Source organism: Amia ocellicauda, chromosome 16 (genome assembly GCF_036373705.1).
Source record: "Amia ocellicauda isolate fAmiCal2 chromosome 16, fAmiCal2.hap1, whole genome shotgun sequence".
Classification (NCBI taxonomy): domain Eukaryota; kingdom Metazoa; phylum Chordata; class Actinopteri; order Amiiformes; family Amiidae; genus Amia; species Amia ocellicauda.
Genome location: NC_089865.1, coordinates 23,568,649 through 23,585,239, shown reverse-complemented (window position 1 = coordinate 23,585,239; position 16,591 = coordinate 23,568,649). Strand labels below are relative to the sequence as shown.

The following is a 16,591-nucleotide window of genomic DNA, read 5'->3' as shown; positions in this document are numbered from 1 at the left end:
GAGACGCAACGTTTACAAAAATAAAAATAAAAGTCTCACATTTATGACGACATTGAAGGCGTCGACATGCCAAACTTGAAATGTCTTGTATTTCCACAGTCCTCCATATTTTTGTATATAATTTGTATTTATTCTGTAATAAAGCGTCACGTATAGTTTTTTTTTTCAGCCTTATTTGTCGGATATCGATGACGTTGGCGTCAATTTCATGACGATTTGAAGCCAAGGATTCCCCACTCTATTCCCAAAACCTCCCTCGCTTGCGTTTATAGTATCTTTTGTTTCCGAGTGACAGGATCACGTGTACTGCTGGATTGATCTAAATCTATATTTTATTCATTTTTAAAGGTATGTCGGTATTTTGTATTTTTAATACATGACAGTGTTGCTTTGATAAAATATCCCAGTTCTCCATATGATATTATAAATTAATAAGCAGTGCTCTGGTTTTAATTTCAGTTTTCTGTAGGATTTCGTTTTACCGCTGAGCTCTGAAGCTCTCCTTAGAAATCAGGAGCCTAGCATTAAGCTCTCGAATTGAAGTGTATATATTTCAAATTATTGAATTGATGTCTTTGTCTGTTACACTTTAAGCAATGTTGTCTGCAATTTAACTGTATGTCTAATATGTAATATTTAAAAAGTGAGATTGGCTTAGCCAATAGAAAACCTTCGTTAGAAAGAGGAATTGTTAAATACGGCAGAAATACTGGCATTGTCAAATCACAGTGGATAACAAACAGTGTTTATTAAGAGTTGTATAATTTTAATATACAAGCCTTTCGTTTAATAAGATCTAGATGGGAATGCAATGTAGGTTCATCATGTGTCTGTTTTGTAGCAAATCAAATCGAAATGTTTTTGTTTTTTGTTTTTTTGGTCTGTTTACTTCCTCAAAGAAAAGGGCACCGTCTATATATTTTTTTAATGATTATTAAGAATACTGATAATAATTTAAAGAATGACCTTCACACGATAATCTCACTGTGAAAAGGGTACAAGCTGAATTGAGTTTAGTTTTATTTTAGATTTTAAATCGGTTTGCCTTCTAAACATTTTTGAAGAATACATTACCCTTTTAATCCACATACATTATTGCTGTCAAATTACGGAGTTAACATCTGATTACGTATTTGCTCAAATACAGTTAAATTAGCAAGTGCAATCTGCGGCATTCTCTTCCTAAATTCAAATCTGCACATTTGAAAAAAACAAACAACAACAACAAAAAAACAACAATATAACGTGTGTTATTTAATTTATTGTGTTCGATCTGGTGAGAGGTTGTCTGAATTGTCATGATCCCTCCTGGTTCTAAACTCATGCTATAAACTTAGTGCAGACTTTTTTCACTGTATTCATGAATCGGGTCAAATATGCACCCCCACGTGCAGGTGTCTTGCTCAATTTATGTAATACATGTAAATGATCAGTGTATAAATAATGTAAAGGTTTGACCGATGTACTTTTGAGCACATACTTCGAATGGTATCGGCTGTCTATTAACCAGAATCATTTGTAAGTTATCAGTGTGATTACATAACACAAAATTGTGAAGTGTCTGTAGAAGATTCATAGTTGTTTTCAACAACACAGATTGGAGACAAAATAAGGCACATTAATGCATTCTGTTCCTTCATTCTAATCTCTGACGTAATAAATACCCTAATCTAGGATCCTAACCTATTCCTTACAAAGTCCTGTTAAAATACTACAAACGTTTTGTGTCATGCCCTTAAATGTTTTAATTTTATGTTATTTGCATGCTTCTGCTATTTGTAGTTTTAATGTAAAATGTTGAAAGGCATTATAACATTTGTAATTTTGTATTGAGTTGATGAATATAATATGAATAATGTGTACATCTAATCAGTGACCATCTAAGGTGAGCTGGAGAATTCAGCATCAATAATAAATAGGAAACATTCCTGCACACTTGTATAGGCCTAATACAGAATCTCACTTGTATTATTGTTAGGCTATATTATAATATATTTTTTTAAAAGCTAACAATTTGGTTTAATAGTGAAACATAAGAACATAAGAAAGTTTACAAATGAAAGGAGGCCATTTGACCCTTCTTGCTCGTTTGGTGTCCATTAATAAGTTAGTGTTTTTGTTTAGTTTTTATGGAATTCAGTTTGAAACTTTTATCTGGGCATAATATTGTTGTCAACAGTGTGTTGTCTAGAAGGGATCCAGGAGATTACAGGAGGCTATATCTCTGTACTCCAACCAAGTTAAAATAATAAGTCATTTAACATTTTATTACGTTACAAATTATATTACAAACCTATTTTTTTGAAAATAGAAAAGTAAACGATAAACATCTTTTAATTTAAACCATTTGATAAAAATAAAACACGAGCAGCTATACACCACCCCTGAGTGGTTTAAAAAAAATACAACATAAAATAAAATGTTTATAAAACAAGTAACTTGTAATAAAATAAGCTAATCTCAACTTGTAATAAATAGCAATTACCTTATAGTAAATAACAAATATTTACACAGAACGTTTGTTTTTAAAATAAACTTTTCTTAACAACAGTGTCAAAGTAAACTTTTCAATTGTATTAAATCTGGTTTCTTTCTAAACAGAGTACCTAGTAAAATAAATAAATTTGACTTTAAGCATGTATGCATTGCTCACTCAATCTTAAAGGTTTTTGGCCAAGAATACCAGTCTATCCACCATTACAGGCTTGAGACAAAAGTGTTGGCAAGTGACGATGTACTGAAAAGCCTCTCTGAGGGGGAACTTGTAGCGGGAATGGAAAAATACTTGCAGGCAAGCTTGGCGAGATGTGGAAAGCTCTATGCATTTTCCACAATGCAAGTGGATCTTCCTCTTTGTCTATGGAAGGTGTTAGCAGGAAGTTGTTTAATTCTGCTTCCACAGCATCCTTACGGGTCAGAGAGAAATCATCTTGAACCGGGGGTCCGGGGGATGTAGTGCAACATCTCCGTTTTCAAGGTCTTGGTCAAGTCTGTGTCTTCCTCTTGTATTAGCAGCATTGAAGTGTTGAAGAGGTGAAGAACTGGCTTCACATATGAGACACTAATGTAGTCTTCTCTTGAGAGTGCATCTGTGAAGTCCAGCAGTGGGCCCAGTGACTTCCTTCCTGTTTGGCAGTCTGATATGAGGGAATGTGAAGGTAGATTGAGTTCCTTCTGGGCTCTTTCAAGAGCACTTCTGGCCTTCCAGCTGTGAGAGAAGTGACCCACCAGCTTCTTGCAGACACCTGTAGCACTGTCAATGCATCCATCCTTTTTCACTGCATTTTGTAAGGGAAAAATACAAAGACTAAACAAAGTACTTATTAATTATTATACACATTTAATACATTTTAATTTAATAAATAATTTATAAAAAATAAATTGCTCATAAAACAGTTTTTGCAACTGATTACACTATAAGTTATTTACAGATGAAATGTATAGTTTCTGCATGCTTTCTTTACGTTTTAAAGATCTATAATAAAACCCATTAATTCTCATATAACTTGTATCTCATGAGTTTAGCACTAACTATTTTACTGAATGATAACCCAAAATATAGGGGCATTTCATTCCATTGTTTGTTATTGTAAACAAATGCAACATTTAAATGTTTAAAAAAAAAAAACATAGCAGATATTTAAATATGAAACATTAATGCCATAGGTTATCAGCCCTGGCATTCAGAGCTTAGGCTATCGACCTGGCAGTCTGTATCCTTCATCCTATATTTCAGGACAGGTTGCTAGGTAATAATATGTAACAGTAATAGTATAGCAATAGCAACTGTAGTTAAAATAGCATGGGCAATTGGGCATAACTTACCAACTGCAAGATGAAGTCTGTGGCCATAGCACTACAACCTGGTCCAGTTGTTCAGGGCAGCAGCCTTTACCATGTTGTCTGTTGTTATACAGACTAGACGACTCTCATCTAGGCCCCAAGCAGCCAAAGCTTCTCTCATCCCCATTGCGATGTTCTCACTTGTATGATCCTCTGGGAAAAATGCTGTTTGCAAACAGCGACTTTACAGGTGGAAGTCCTTATTAATAAAGTGTACGGTCAGACTTATGTAGGGCTCCGTTTTCCGGCTGGACCACAAGTACCTTGTGGCTGCATAATATTCCACTTGTGACAGGTCTGTTTCAACTTGTGCCTTGCATTTCTCGTACAGATCTGGGATGGCAACTTGTGAAAAAATAGTTGTATGATGGTATTACATACCACTTGTCAAGCGACCGGATCATGTTTTTAAAACCCTCTTTTGTAACCATGAAAAAATATATATATATATTGTAGACTGATATGTTTACCTTACTACATTGCACGTTCTGCGATGTGACTATTGCGGATGCGCAAAACGCGATGTCGTTACTGAAACGATATATCGTGCAGCCCTAGTGGATTCTGCACTATCCTAGCAACTCTCCTCATTTGGTCCTGGTCTCCAGTCCTGGTCTTCTAGAGCCACAATCACATTAAAGATCCTATTAGTCTTATTAAGCGGCTACATTTATTTGAGGATTTAGAGCAGTGGTTTTCAACACTAGAGAAACATGAAATACGGAAGATTGTGGCTTTCCAGGAATAGTGTTGGCCAGCACAAAAATAGATTAGATTAGTTAAGGAAAGGAGAGTTCCAGTTGGAATGAGAACCAGAAGAACTGAGCTGGAGCTCCCTGGAGTAACAGGTGTCACATTTTAGTGGGCAAGTAATAAGGCCAGTTACACCATAATAATGTTAGGGGTGGCACTGTCAATTGAGAGAGGTTACGGGAGGAAATTACATTATAATAATGAGATATTTTGGTTTAAATCATTTCCTATCCTATTCTGTTTTCTGTTATTTTTCTCTTCGTATTATTTCAGAACAGTAAACCGCAGAGCTATTTAGGTTTATTTACTTTTTTTCAAAACCATGTGATGCTCTCAGAGAGAAGCAATCAGTTTATTTAATCAGACTTACTCATTATCTAAAGACTTGGTTGTAGTGTAAAAGTGTGTGATTCAGTTAGTTAACCCCTTCTGAATTAAAAACATAATTTACAATGACTTTATCTTAAAGTAAACCTTAGTTGTATCTTTTTGAACTGAACCCAAAAGCAGTGATTTCAAGTCTTATATAAGGAGATTAAATTTGAGTTTTAGATTAGCAGTGGACATGGCTGTGGGCCATGTTTTGGAGGCTTTAAGAGTTAGCAAAAGTGAGTGTGTCCTGGAGTAAACCTAGCTCTCGCAACCTAGTGAAGCAATTTTAAAATAGTGTTGCTGTTACTTATGGTTGTTCACTCAATGCAGGTGGGGAATCCTGGTTCTGGATGGTTGCAAGTCAGCCATGCATGTTTGGTAGGTCTCTTTACACTCCCCACTTGTTCACAAACTACAAACTATCCTTAACTGGTTCAGTTCATTAAAACAAATGGTTCAATTATGTAATGATTGGATAAAAAATCAGAAGACCCTGTGGCCCTCCAGGACCAGGGTTCCCCACCCTTGTCTTAGAGCAGTGATTCCCAGACATGGTGTATGAATAGCCCTATATTTTTTAATACATTTTTTTGTTCAATCTAAGCTTCAGATTACAAGATTAAACACTTCACTGTCTTGAACTTCAGTTTCATTTTATGATGGAGTCAAGTAACTGAGACTCAGCTGGAACAGAACCCACAATGGCACACGGGAACTCCAAGACCAGGGCTGAGAACCACTTTACCAACTTACATTTCTGAATACTGTACTCCCTTCTGTATCTGTTACATGTTGTGTTTTGTATTCATAATACAGCACTCCCAATAGCTCAGTTATTTTAAGCTTTGTTTTTGTACTGAAAAAACGGTCTACAAAGTAACAGGAACATTTTTGATAAACAAAAGGACTTAGTTTTGACTGGATTCGTCTCAGAATATGATGTTCCTTACACTGATGAGCACTGAATTAATCCACTGGTCAGCACAATTTTGTAAGTTTAGTATGGACACATGGGTAATTAAGAGGCCATTTAGAACAAACTGCGGAAAACCATTTAGCCACTAAAGACACAATTCAACTTAATTGGACAAGTTACGTTCTTAATTAATCAGTAACTAATGTGTTCCCATTTTTTTTTTGTTATTGGACATTTAGCTGTATAACTATCTGCATTGTATGGCAAGCCAAATTATAATTTAGAGATCTCTCTAAATGATTTAGAGATATCTGCAAATGATTTAGAGATCTAAATAAGGTGCTTTTTAAAGATATCTCTAAATGATTTGCAGATATCTCTAAATTTATTTGCAGATATCTCTAAATCATTTAAAGATATCTGCAAATCATTTAGAGATATCTTCAAATGACTTCCTGTATTTTGGCTGAGATTATCACTTCCTGTTTCCTTATTTAGTTACATAGAAATGAATGAACAAGTTAACAGGAAGTGATAATCTTGGGCTACATACAGGAAGTCATTTGCAGATATCTCTAAATGATTTGCAGATATCTTTAAATATTTGAAGATATCTGGAATTATTTGAAGATATCTTGAAATATTTGAAGATATCTCCAAATGATAATTTGGCTTGCCATAGCATTGTGACTGTCCAGGACCAGCATTTTAAACTTGTGTCTAGAGGGTCTCTTAGTGTAGGTACTGTGCAACAGTTTTAGGCAGGTGTGAAAAAATGCTGTAAAGTAAGAATTCTTTCAAAAATAGACATGTTAATAGATTACCTTTATAAATGAATTAAATGCAAAGTGAGTGAACAGAAGAAAAATCTACATCAAATCCATATTTGATGTGATTACCCTTTGCCTTCAAAACAGCATCAATTCTTCTAGGTATACTTGCAAACAGTTTTTGAAGGAACTCGGCAGGTATGTTGGCCCAAACATCTTGGAGAACTAACGACAGTTCTTCTGTGGATTTAGGCAGCCTCAGTTGCTTCTCTCTCCATGTAATCCCAGACAGACTCGATGATGTTGAGATCAGGGCTCTGGATCCCACTGTATGCATGCCCCACATGGCAGCTGGACTCTCTGATAGCATTCTCAGCATGATTGTTAAGGATATGAGCCCTTTCTATTGTGGATGGTCAGGGATTCTGTGAGATGGTCAACACATTTTACCCAGGGTATACATTTCCCTCCAGGACCCACTTCACTAAGCTGATGGAGAAGAAATATGAATGCCACGGCTCTCAAGGCTTTCCAGGCTGGTGCAGCACAGGAGATGACTTCAAGATGGGAGCTGGAGACCACATTCAGAGATGATGATGCACAAAATGTATGCATTATTGCAGCTGCCCTTGACCCAAGTTTTTGCAAACTAAAGTTCCTGCCAGCAGAGGAGAGCCTGAAAGTGCAAGTCAAAGTTCAATCTCTTGCACTGCAAGCAAAAAGAAGGGAGAGACAGGAAACACAGCAACATTACAGTGTGGAACAGGATAGTAGAATGGTGGGCTCCATAGGCGTTGCCTAATATTTCATGGCTTGTGACGTCACCTGATTAATTATTCCTACGTCATATCCGGACGGAAGTGTACACCCATATCGCCCTAATCCCCCACGATGACCTCCCTTCATCTATCGACCCACCCCCCTCCTTCTAGCCCGGAAGTGTAACCCCCCATGATCCCTCCCCGGTAAAACTCCTCTCTATTTAAGATTCAGCGCTACACAACATGGCTTTATTTCTCATCGCTTGAAACAATCCAACCTTTTCAAAATGTCCAACAACATCAATGAGAAACCCCGTGATAAGAAAACCCGTGCTAGGGTTCCTTCGCTCACCAATTTGAAGATTGAGTGGTCTTGGCTACTGACCGGTGGTGACCTTTATTGAAAGATGTCATAACCGATATAATGAAGGTTTTGTTACCTTGATCAAATGTGTTGAACTGGACTCTTTTAAAATGAGACTGTTGGATTATGGATTATATTTCCCCTTTGAAGGACAGTGACGACGATGAAACAGATGACTTATGGGGGTTTGGGGTTGGTACCGGAGCTGCAGGGGCCACTCTCTTCTAAGAGGGCGGACTATTGTGACGTAGTGAAGAGACCATATAAAAAGCGCATCACCCCCGATCAAGGCTTAAAGAGAATGTCTTACCCGAAAGCGATGGATGTTGACAGGCTCTACAACCCTCTCCAATCCTGGGATCTACCTTGGTCCTATTCACCCGATTTTGTATACATGCCTGAAACCTCTGACTGCGGCCACCCTCTGGGGCCTCAACCCCCGATTCCGCAAGACGAAACGGGACGCTTTGCGATGGACGTCGAAGCTAGTCTCTGGGATGCACAGGCTCAGGAGATCCCAAACGGTTCTGCTTTTGCTGCACTGTCTATCACTGACTCGTCTCAGGATGGGGGTGTTCCAGCGGTTGTAGAAACAACCCACAGCCCGCCGAGCGACCCAATGAGCAGCGATCCATCCCAGGGGTGTGATGAAGAGGAAGGATTTATGCCCGGCGTTTGGGTCGATGTAAGCAGAGTTGTTAAAAGCGCCCTGGTGTATATTCTGCAGGCTCTCATCGACCGAACCCTGAAATCAATCTGTCAGAGTTGTGAAGTGAATCACCCTAGCCAATTGAGGCACAGCTGTCTGTTTGAACCAGATGCCTATTATTTCCGATTCTATTTCGATGTGTTTTACAGAAGACTGAACAAACCGTGGCTGAAGCTGGCGCTAATCAAGACGCTATCTTACTCCCACCTGCGGGCCACCCCCGGGCAAGTCCAGAAAATCATAGATGAGATTTTGCTGGAGCTGAAAAATGAGCCGTATATAAAAGAGAAACTTGATCAGCTGTTCAACGACCTGGATGAGCCGAGTCGAAAAACCGCCGGGAAGCTAAAAGAGTCTTTCTTCCGTAAAGAAGTTAAAGCTGAGCCCTGCAAAGAATTTGAGCCCTACACCACCGATTCAGACTCTGACTGAACTGAGGGACCTGGAAGATGGGAAATGTTCTGGACTGCTTCTGCAACTGGCTCTGCCATCATGCTCGGTGGATAGCCTGAGAGCTCTTTTACACCATGTGCTTGACAAAAAGTAGCCAACGCGAGCCTTTTCTCTACAGATTTAACCGTCGATGAGGACCAACTTTCAAACCTGGAAAAGTTAATGGCTGCCGTAACAGATACTAAGGGAACAAGACGCCTATACCCTACATAAACCGCTCAGAATTAACTTGAAAAGAAATCACGTCTATGTGACTGACATTGACTCACAATGACAGATGGATCTAGTCGATATTTATCAAAACCTAACAATGGTCACAAATTGATGTTGATGTGCATCGATGTGTTATCGAAATATGCATGGATCTGCATTCTGCACAATAAAACAGGTAGTGTGGTGACAAGGGCCTTTGAGGATATATTGGCACAGGGTCGGTGTCCTAAAAAACTGCAGACTTATAAAGGAAAAGAGTTAACAGAGAATTTCAGAATCTGTTGAAGAGACACAATATACACTCACCTAAAGGATTATTAGGAACACCTGTTCAATTTCTCATTAATGCAATTATCTAACCAACCAATCACATGGCAGTTGCTTCAATGCATTTAGGGGTGTGGTCCTGGTCAAGACAATCTCCTGAACTCCAAACTGAATGTCTGAATGGGAAAGAAAGGTGATTTAAGCAATTTTGAGCGTGGCATGGTTGTTGGTGCCAGACGGGCCGGTCTGAGTATTTCACAATCTGCTCAGTTACTGGGAATTTCACGCACAACCATTTCTAGGGTTTACAAAGAATGGTGTGAAAAGGGAAAAACATCCAGTATGCGGCAGTCCTGTGGGCGAAAATGCCTTGTTGATGCTAGAGGTCAGAGGAGAATGGGCCGACTGATTCAAGCTGATAGAAGAGCAACTTTGACTGAAATAACCACTCGTTACAACCGAGGTATGCAGCAAAGCATTTGTGAAGCCACAACACGTACAACCTTGAGGCGGATGGGCTACAACAGCAGAAGACCCCACCGGGTACCACTCATCTCCACTACAAATAGGAAAAAGAGGCTACAATTTGCACAAGCTCACCAAAATTGGACAGTTGAAGACTGGAAAAATGTTGCCTGGTCTGATGAGTCTCGATTTCTGTTGAGACATTCAGATGGTAGAGTCAGAATTTGGCGTAAACAGAATGAGAACATGGATCCATCATGCCTTGTTACCACTGTGCAGGCTGGTGGTGGTGGTGTAATGGTGTGGGGGATGTTTTCTTGGCACACTTTAGGCCCCTTAGTGCCAATTGGGCATCGTTTAAATGCCACGGCCTACCTGAGCATTGTTTCTGACCATGTCCATCCCTTTATGACCACCATGTACCCATCCTCTGATGGCTACTTCCAGCAGGATAATGCACCATGTCACAAAGGTCGAATCATTTCAAATTGGTTTCTTGAACATGACAATGAGTTCACTGTACTAAACTGGCCCCCACAGTCACCAGATCTCAACCCAATATAGCATCTTTGGGATGTGGTGGAACGGGAGCTTCGTGCCCTGGATGTGCATCCCACAAATCTCCATCAACTGCAAGATGCTATCCTATCAATATGGGCCAACATTTCTAAAGAATGCTTTCAGCACCTTGTTGAATCAATGCCACGTAGAATTAAGGCAGTTCTGAAGGCGAAAGGGGGTCAAACACAGTATTAGTATGGTGTTCCTAATAATCCTTTAGGTGAGTGTACATCATTTCACTACCAGTAATGAGCTTAAGGCATTGGTGGTGGAGAGGTTTAACCACACCATAAAGACCAAAATGTGGAGATATTTTACAGCTGTCAACACGTTCAAGTATGTTGATAAAGTTCAGGATTTTATCGAAGCTTACAACCGAGGATATCACACCAGTATTAAAAAGAAGCCTATAGATGTTAACGAGTAATTCTTTTAAGGTCTATACAAATTTATACGGTCCCTTTATTAAGACAGAAAAAACTACTTATAAGTTCAATGTCGGTGATGTGGCGAGAGTTTCAAAGCTGCGCAACCCTTTTGCCAAAGGTTATGAACAAACAATTTCCGATGAATATTTTACAGTTACTGAGCAGTTGGCTAGAGACCCCCCTGTGTACCGGTTAAAAGACTATGACGGGGAGGAAATAGAAGGGACATTTTACGCTGCTGAGTTACAAAAAATTATTGTGGGTAAAGATAGAGTATTCAGAACCGGAATAAATATGTGTTAGTAAAATGGAGAGGCTGGCCTGAAACGTTCAATAGTTGGGTCCCAGAGCAACAGGTTTGCGATATTGAAGCCTTATAACAAGATGCCCGCGGGTGTGGTGGGTGCATTACTTTAGTTTCTCAAGATGGAATCAGGCGGCTTCTATGTGACTCTACCCAGTAACGCCTCTCTTAATATATATCCTAAAAATGAAATATCCATTTACACGGTGCAATTTAGGAAAATCTATAGATTTAAGGGGTTCGTGGGAAGTGGGGTTGGTGGAAATACAGTATCCCTTACACTTGGTCTGTTTTACAAGATAAGGATGGCAACTTCTCAGTTTTTGATTATGTTAATAAGAGTCAATGGTCATTCACGATACAAGGAGGTTATTACGACAGCGTGGATAAAATATGAGATGAATAAGCAGTTCTCACACGGGACCCCCTCCCTCAAGTTATATTACAATCCTATTAAAAACTGAGTGTACATTGTGTCAAAACCTGGCCTTAGTATTCAAACCAGCGGGGCCCTGGGGCGTATATTAGGCTTCTTATACCGACACGGAGAACTCATTCTCAGGCGTGGTGCCACCCTTCCCGGCTGATATCAGGGGTGGTTTTTACACTCTTTACATCTATACGGACATCATTGCACACCAGAGGGTTGGGGATAGTTACTTGCCTCTTTTGAGAAATGTACTTATTAAAGGTAAAAGCAATGACATGATCACAATTACTTTTGATAAGCCGCACTACGTACCGGTCTCAAAGACACACTTTGACAACATCACAATCGAAGTAAAATCAGATCAGAATATCAACGTACCATTCTGTTTCGGCCTCAGGTTACATCTTTTAAACATGTCTTTTGTCCATAGCCTATCGGAAGAATGCATTAAATCAGAACTGGACCTGTTTACAGTCCCGTACACCCGAACGAGTATAGATAAAATCATCAATGTAGAGAATCCGCATCTTTCCGCAATTTCAGTAACAGCCCCTCTGGAGTTTTTCATAGCGGGAAATGGGGAAGATTATATTGATTTGAACAACACTGTCATTTTAATCAACTGCAGAGTGGATGATGAGGACGGGGATGCAACAGTGAAGGCAGTCAACGTTGGTGTCATCAATTACCCTGTGGCCACCATGTTTTCGCAAGTGGATGTGACCCAGGGTGATCGACTCATTAGTCAAAGCAGCAGTACCTACCCCTATAGAGCCATGATGGAGTGTATCCTTAATTATAGCGAGGTGACCCTAAGCAAACAGTTCTGTCCTGGCCTGTTCTTCAAAGACACCCCAGAAGCTATGGACAACAGGGATACAGATGGACTCAATGAGGGCTTGCAAAAAAGAACAGCCTTTTCAGCAGAAGGACGGACCTTTGAGCTAATGGGGCATATTCATGTGGACATATTTTTTCAAGAAAAACTCATGCTCAACGGGGTAGACATTAAAATGATCCAGAGCAAAAATGCTTTCTGTCTGATGACCCCTGATACTGAAAAATATAAACTGAATATATTATCGGCCTCGCTGTTTGTGAAAAAAGTGTCTGTATCCCCAGCGGTTAAACTAGGACATGCGCCGGCATTAATGATGGCAAATGCCAAGTACCCGATAGAAAGAGTCTATATGAAAGTCCACAGTATCCCCGCGGGGACTCGTGTGATGAACCAAGAAAATATTTTTCTAGGGCAGCTCCCAAAATGGGTTATTATAGGTCTAGTGGATAATGATGCCTTTACCGGGGTTTACAACAAGAACCCCTTTAACTTTAAACATTATAACGCATAATTTATAGCGTTGTACGTCGACGGAGTGCAGGTGCCGTCCAAACCTTTTCAACCGGACTTTGAAACAGCAATGCTGTTCGGGAATATTACAGTCTAGTATTGGCTACGGGTCGCCATCTCAAGGATCAACCTAGGGCAGCACTGTGGAGTAGTGTTTAGGGCCCTGGATTAGGTTGTGGGTTCAAATCCCGGGTGGGGTAGTGCTGTTGTACCCTTGAGCAAGGTACCTCACTTAGATTGCTCCAGTAAAATGCCCAGCTGAATAAATGGGTACAAATGTAAGTCGCCATGGATAAGTGCGTCTGCTAAATGACAAATAATGTAATGTAATGTAATCGACCTCAGATGATCAATCGCCGGGAATACTGCAGCGGCTACATGCTGTACGCTTCAACCTGACCCCTGACGAAGAGTGTGGACAACATTTTTCACTGGTGAAAATGTGCTACATGCGTCTGGAGATGCGTTTTAAGCAGCCTCTACCCAGCACTGTAAATATGATCGTGTACGCTGTGTTTGACAACATTATTGAGGTGAATCAGAGAAGAAACGTTCTGTATGATTATTATTAAAATGAACACCAGAGAGCTCACAACCTCATGGCGGCTACAGCCTGTACCCGCAAACTGTGCTTGTGACCAGCTGCCTAAATTTAAGATCAAGACTTTACCCACAATGTACATAATCAATACTTACCCTAAAAATATGCCTGGAGAACACTACTTGGCTATTTATCTAAGGGAGTTTGTCAGGACCAACCTTGTATAAAGAAGTGGTGACCAGAGTCTCATTTAAAGCCTCTAAAAGACCTTCAAAGATATCAAACTGGTTAATGTCAAGATCTGCTCTATAGAGCCGGCTGCTTCAGCAGAACCCCGGTGTTCTAATTGGCACAAATACTTTGTAACAGGGACAGAATTTGGACAGGGTATCGCATTCAAAGCATCAACCATTTCAAGTAAATCAGGGTGTATTGGGGGCCGGGGCTCTATAGGAGACATTGGCGGGGGTAGGTTATTTGCAACAGGTCGGGATTCAGCAGCAATTCGACCAAGTCAGGTGGGGACAGGGTGTTTAACTCTATCAGGGGTAAGGGTCTGTTATTTAAATCATTTACCATTTGCAATAGTTACGGGTTTATTGGATTGCTGGCTGAGTTCTCGACACGAACGGGTCCATTCTCTCTGGATGGTCTTTTTGGGGACCGAGCTCGGCCATAATCATTCGGGTCGTGAGCTCTTTTACCAAGTCCAGACATTTTTGTTTATTCATTCATTTATTTATTTTACACATCCCACACTTTTGAGTCGTTTTGCCGCTAATAAAACATTACATACGATTTATGGCGTTATTAACCATATTAATAATAATGTTTTGACCCTCTATAGCCAGGTTTTGCGCATGTACCACAATTCTTTGATTTTCTAGTACAACCAACAGCAACTCAGGCGCCACTTTTATCTCCAGGAGGTCTTCTACCGGCGCGGGGATATAGAGTTGGTGGTTCAGTTAATCTCCCCCTCTGGAGCGAAGACCTAAAAGAACTTGGTGTTATTCTGGCATAGACGGGGGTACTGCTCCCGTATCTTGGATACAGGATCGCGGGGGGGTAGAGCGACGTTGAAATTGGACTGACATTGAGGGGTGAATCAGCTCCGACTAGCAGAACTGTTGTTGAGGAGTCTCCAGGCCCGGCCGTGGGGTACCTTTTGGCGATTGGTAACGGGGCGGACTGAACTTGGTTGAAACCAGCCTTGCGTTGAGGGGTGAATCAGCTTCGGCTAGCGATGATCCACGCTGGTGGGGAGGTGTCTCCAGGAGTATCGGTGGGGTTCCTCTCAGTGATCTAGTCGGCGTCGGGGTTTGATCCCAGTTAGACGGGGTAATCGCCCGCAAAAAATCATCGACAGATTGACAGTCCCACGAGTCTTGGGATGAAAAAAAAAAAATCACATATGGATCTTTAAACATTAAGGCAACAGTAACCGCCAAGCTCTTAATTTAAATCAAAGGATTTTAAACTAACCTTCCAAGTTTAAACGGCGTCTGACCCCGGAGCTTCCTGGTTCGGGAGCGTTTTCACTATCTAAACAAAATAAAATAAAAATGAACACGTAGTCCTTTACAAACAACCCAAACACTTTAAAATACAAACCCAAACATCTCTATACATCTTAAACTACCAAAATAATGGTACATATTACAAACAACTTACTAAAACATCTGACGGTAAGCTTAACTTCATAACCAACTGAGTGTTCAAACAAACATTTCTAAACAATGCCATGCTACATGTCCCAGCATGCCTTCTACAAGACTCTCCCAGGCCCCCCCCAGCATTCCACGAAACTCACACACCCTCCCACCCCCCCAAAAAAATTACCCATCAACCCTCAGCGGTAAAAACAAACAAACCCCTTTTAAGACTTAAAGTTTGAAAGACATGACTTACCCTCAGCGAATAGTCTTTTCTTATGTTTTTCAGCCTCTTGAAAGTCGCTTGCTCTTGATGGTAAAACAAAATACTTTCTGGAAGTGGATGGTCTCTCGTTTCTTACAGCTGTTAAAAAAATTACAGTTGTACCCTCGAGCAATGTACTTCACATAGATTGCACCAGTGAAAGACCCCGCTGCATAAATGGGGACAAATAAGTACCAATAATGTGATGTAAGATAATTTAGTTCTTACGTGGTCTGCAGATCTCTCGTATAGGCACAGTAGCTTCTCTCGGATCCTCGATAACAGCGATCCTTTTGGCAGCCTCTGTGTAATTAAAACATGAAACATTAACACACACATATATATAATATAACAGCTACCTTCAAGTACAAACACAGCAACACACAGCAATGTGGGCGCACACACACACATGCGCCTATACAAACAATTAAAGCTTACCTTCGTTAATCACAGAGCCATTCCAAATTAGTGCCGCCGCGTTGGGTATTAGAGATTGCTGACTGTAAAATAAGGTTACAGTTCTTAAAACAGATGTTATAGCCTTATTTACAAAACATGAGTATAATGCATGTCGCAACAATGAAAGGAATCTGAAGACTTGCTGAAAAATTCAAGTCGAAGTCTGTGATGATGTTTCCGGCCATTGTAGCTCTTCAGTCGCAGAGGTCTTCTCTTCACTTCACTCGGGAGGTGTGGATGCTGCATCAAGACAGTGTCCTAACCACATATTTATGCCTATGAATCTGCGGTGGGGGTCATTTTTCTGGGACACCCCCAGATTTTCAGATGCCTTATTATATTTGTTATATTGCACTAAACACACCCCACAACCAATCAGCTCTCTCAGCGGCATAATTCAAATGAGCGCCACTGGATCCTCCCTGGCTCGGTGACCGGTAGCGACCATTAGTAAAAACCTTTTGGTCAACCAAAAAAAAAAAAAATGTTTTATGTCAGTAAAAAACTTTTAAAATTATTAAATAAAACAGCTAGACCTATATAAGCTAGATCTAAGACTATTTCAACAGTTTATACGATCTAGCAATTACCCCCTAGCTAAAAAAAAATGACTATAAAACTATATACACCAGACTTCTAGCTAACAGCTTTATTTCTGTTCAATGTTTTAGGGAACCTGTTTTAGCTTTTAAGTCTAAAGACCGGGCCTAG

General features: G+C 40.1%; 1 protein-coding gene across 2 annotated transcripts in view; it reads left to right on the top strand.

Annotated features, from left to right (window-relative positions):
• The first annotated feature begins 65 nt into the window (after positions 1 to 65).
• The window catches only part of trak2 (trafficking protein, kinesin binding 2), a 96,069-nt gene continuing 79,543 nt past the window's right edge, over positions 66 to 16,591 (top strand). For both annotated transcript variants that reach the window (XM_066688598.1, XM_066688597.1), the window contains exon 1: positions 66 to 348. The gene's annotated coding sequence lies outside the window, so the exon portion shown is untranslated. The remainder of the gene's footprint in view (positions 349 to 16,591) is intronic.